At 42.4% G+C, this 4,152-nt stretch overlaps 1 long non-coding RNA gene across 1 annotated transcript; it reads right to left on the minus strand.

Annotated features, from left to right (window-relative positions):
- Positions 1-2,688: 2,688 nt before the first annotated feature.
- Positions 2,689-4,068, minus strand: LOC140526886 (uncharacterized). The gene is made up of 2 exons (XR_011974576.1): positions 3,944-4,068; positions 2,689-3,260 (listed from the first exon to the last, which is right to left on the minus strand). It is a non-coding gene; the product is annotated as an uncharacterized lncRNA (long non-coding RNA).
- Positions 4,069-4,152: the final 84 nt, after the last annotated feature.

A 4,152-nucleotide genomic window follows, 5' to 3' on the forward strand; every position in this document is an offset into this window, starting at 1 on the left:
TTACATGCTGAACCTCCTTATTAGAATGTGAGCTCTTTGAGAGAAAAGACTGTTTTTGCTTTTCTTTTGCCAGTAGTAGAGTCTCCAGTTGCTAAAATCTGTTTTTTTTAATGTTAAGCATCAAGCCAACTTTTACACTCTCTAAGCCACCATCATCAAGATGCTTCTTAATTCCTTTTCACTTTCTGCCATCAGAGTGGTATCATATGCATATCTGAGATTATTGATATTTCTCCCTGCAGTCTTAATTCCAGCTTTTGAATAATCCAATCCAGCCTGGCATTTCGCATAATGTACTCTGCATATAAGTTAAATAAGGTGACAATAGACAGCCTTGTCGTGATCCTTTCTCAATCCGAAAATGATCAGTTGTTCCATGTTTGGTTCTAACTGTTGTTTCTTGGCCAGTGTACAAGTGCCTCAGGAGACAAGTAAAATGAACTGGCGCTCCCATCTCTTTGAGGACTTACTATATAGTCCACAAAGTCCAAGGCTTTAGTGTAGTTATTGAAGCAGAAGTTAATGTTTTTCTGGAACTCCCTTGTTTTCTCCATAATCCATCAAATGTTGGTAATTTGATCTCTAATTCCTCTGCTTCTTGAAAACCAGCCTGCAGGTCTCTTCCCACTCTATCCATCCTACATACTGCTGCCAGTTATTTTTCTTAAGCACACATTTCTCTGTGTCATTCCTTTAATCAACCCCAGTGATTCCCTACTGCCTCTAGGGTACAATAGAAACTTGTCTGTTGAGCTGATAAAGCCCATCACAACCTGTTTTCCAGCCTCAGTGGACCTTACTCCCTTGCACACTGTCATTTAGCCAAACAGGTCTCCTTTTCTTCACACAGGACACTCTACCACCCTTCTCTGTATGTGCTTTTGCATTGATTGTTATACATTTTCTGGAATCCTTCTCTTCTCACCTCCCTCTCCTCAACTCCCTGGATACAAAGACAAGAATCACAGGCTCAAATCTGGAACTATGCCCAAAGGGCAATCAAACTGCATACTCTTTGAGCCAGTAATACCACTACTAGGTCTGTATCCCAAAGAGATCATAAAAAATGGGAAATGACCCACATGTGTAAAAATATTTATAGCAGCTCTTTTTGTGTTGGCAAAGAATTGGAAATTGAGGGGATGTCCATCAATTGGGGAATGGCTGAACAAGTTGTAGTATATGGATGTAATGGAATACTATTGTGCTGTAAGAAATATGAGCAGGCAGATTTCAGAAAAACCTGGAAAGACTTACATAAACTGATACAAAGTGAAGTGAGGCAGCTAGGTGGTGCAGTGGATAAAGCATCAGTGCAGGAGGCAGGAGGACCTGAGTTCAAATCTTACTTCAGACACTTGACAATCACTAGCTGTGTGACCTTGGGCAAGTTGCTTAACCCCAATGACCTCATCCTGGGTCATCTCCAGTCATCCTGATGAATATCTGGTCACTGGATTCAGATGGCTCTGGAGGAGAAGTAAGGTTGGTGACCTGCACAGCCCTCCCTCACTCAAAACAAAGTCACCTGCAAGTCGTCATTATTTCTCTGATGGCATAGTCTTCTTCAGCAACAAAGGAAAACACACACACAAAGTGAAGTGAGCAGAACCAGGAGGACACTGCACACAATAACAATAATTTTGTTTGATGATCAACTATGATTGACTTAGCTCTTCTCAGTAACACACTGATCTAAGACAGTTCCAAGATTCATGATGAAAAATGCTATCCACATCCAGAGAAAGAATTAATGGAGTCTGAATGCAAATCAAAGCATACTATTTTCACTTCCTTTTTTTTCATGGTTTTTCCTTTTGCAAACTATAATTTTCTCTTTTTGTTTGGTAAATTTTCTTTTTCTGCAACATGATTCATATGAAAATATGTTTTACATGATGGCACATATGAAGCCTATATCAAATTGCTTGCTGTCTTACAGAAAGAGGGAGAAAATTTGGAACTCAAAATTCTATTTAAAAAAGGAATGTTAAAAATTGTCTTTATATATAATTAGAAAAAATAAAATACTATAAAACAGAATCATAGGCTCAACCACTATTCTAGAATGCTAGTAATGAAACATTTGACCCACCTTGAGGTCTTTTACCTTGAGGTCATGCATGACAGGTAACCTCTGTCACCTTCTTGACAAAGGGGTGATGGACTGAAGATTTCCTTCAAGACCCACCTAAAATCCCATCTTCTACAAGAAGCTTTTCCCCACACCCCTTCATTCTAATAATGCCTTTGTTCTTTGTTATTTCCAATTTATGCTATATGTGTGTGTAACCTACAGCTATATATAAAATCTTGTTTGTACATAGATGGTTGCATGTTTTCTCATCTGTTAGACTTGAGAGCAGAAATTGTCTTTTCCCTTTCTTTGTATTCCCAGCATGCAGTAGACATCTAATAAATGTTTATTGCCTGAAGATGCAGAATAAGACATAATTTTTTGGACATGGTCAGTGTTGGAATTTGTTTTACTAGCTATGAATACTTGTTTAAAAAAAGAGGATTTTCTTTTTTCTTCCTTTTTTTTCCTCCTAAAGAAGGACAGGAGGTAGGAGGGAAAGGAGATTTAGAATAAGAGTTTCAAGCCTCCCCACCCCCACACCTCCCCAAGTGAGAAGAAAACAGAAGGCCAAAAGGAATGAATCACACACAGACCAGTGGAACAGCTTTGCAAGTTACATGTTGACTTTATTATCACTGGTTGTTGTCCTTCATTATCGAAAAGGACCAAAATGACATCACCATGATAAAGTGAACTTTCAGTGTGGCTGATCAGACCTATACCAGCTCAGAATGCTCTACCACAAATTGGGCACAGATAATCCGTGTGAACATTTGGGGTGGATACTCCAAATCTGCACATCCTACATTTACTTTGTGTTGTCTCAATTCTGCTTTGCTCATAGAGCACAGCACCTTTTCTGATGTGGGCACACCATGCTGAGTGGTCCTGTGCCAGCGTCTCCCATGTTGCACAGTCAAATCCAAAGTTCTTGAGAGAGACCTTGGGAGTGTCCTTGTATCGCTTCTTCTGACCACCATGTGATAGCCTGCCCCATGTAAGTTCTCCATAAAATAGTCTTTTTGGCAAGTGTACATTCTGCATTGGAACAATATGGCTAGCCCATCGGAGTTGTGATCTCTGAAGCATAGTTTGAATGTTTGGAAGTTCAGCTTGAGAAAGGACTTCAGTATCTGGTACTGCCAGATGCCAGTTCTGCCAGGTGATCCTGAGAATTTTCCTAGGACAATTCAAATGGAAGCGATTCAGTTTCCTGGCATGGTGCTGGTAGACTGTCCATGTTTTGCAGGTGTACAACAATTGTATTTAAAATGACTTTATTACAGAGTACATTTGAAAAGCAAGCTCTAAACAACATTCACAATTTTACATACAGTCCTCTCTTGTTCTACCATAGATAGAGATGCTCATTTTATTTGGTGTTTACTAAATTAAGAACTATTTTTTAAGTTAAAAAAGAATCATAGGATCATATATATAAATTTGGAAGAGACCCCTGAGGTCATCTTGTCCAACCTGCTCATTGTACAGAGAAAACTGAGGCCTGGGAGGTCTGAGTAACCTGATCACAGCTACCTTTTACGCACTGATTTAGCCACTTCACAAATACTATCCCATTGGAACTTCCCCACAGCCGGGAGGCAGGTGCTGTTCCTATCGTGCCCATTTTACAGATGCAGTAACTGAGGCAGACAAGAGGTTAGGTGACTGGCCCAGGAGTCACGGGCTGGGTAGGTGTCTGAAGCTGTGTCTGAGCCCAGGTGTTCCCGACCCCAGGCCCAGCGCGCCCTCTACTCCACAGCACGACCTTGCTCCTTCGCCCAAAGCGACCCAGCTCTCTGACATCAGAGGGGGCATTCGAACCCCAGTCTGGGAGCGATGGAAGGGGCGGCGGCCAGGTACCTTTCCAGGCCGGGGTAAGTCACCTGTCCTGCAGAGACAGTGGGCTTCCCCCAGGAACCCAACCTGAGAGAGCACAGGAACCCCTCGGGCCAGGATCAGGACCAGGACCACGCCGCAAGGACACACAAAGCTCCTGGGAGGGGCGGGAGGAGGGGGCAGCCCCGCCCTGGGAGGCGGGGCCTGGCGGGCCGGGGGCGGGGCCTCTCGAT

Source organism: Notamacropus eugenii, chromosome 1 (assembly GCF_028372415.1).
Source record: "Notamacropus eugenii isolate mMacEug1 chromosome 1, mMacEug1.pri_v2, whole genome shotgun sequence".
Classification (NCBI taxonomy): domain Eukaryota; kingdom Metazoa; phylum Chordata; class Mammalia; order Diprotodontia; family Macropodidae; genus Notamacropus; species Notamacropus eugenii.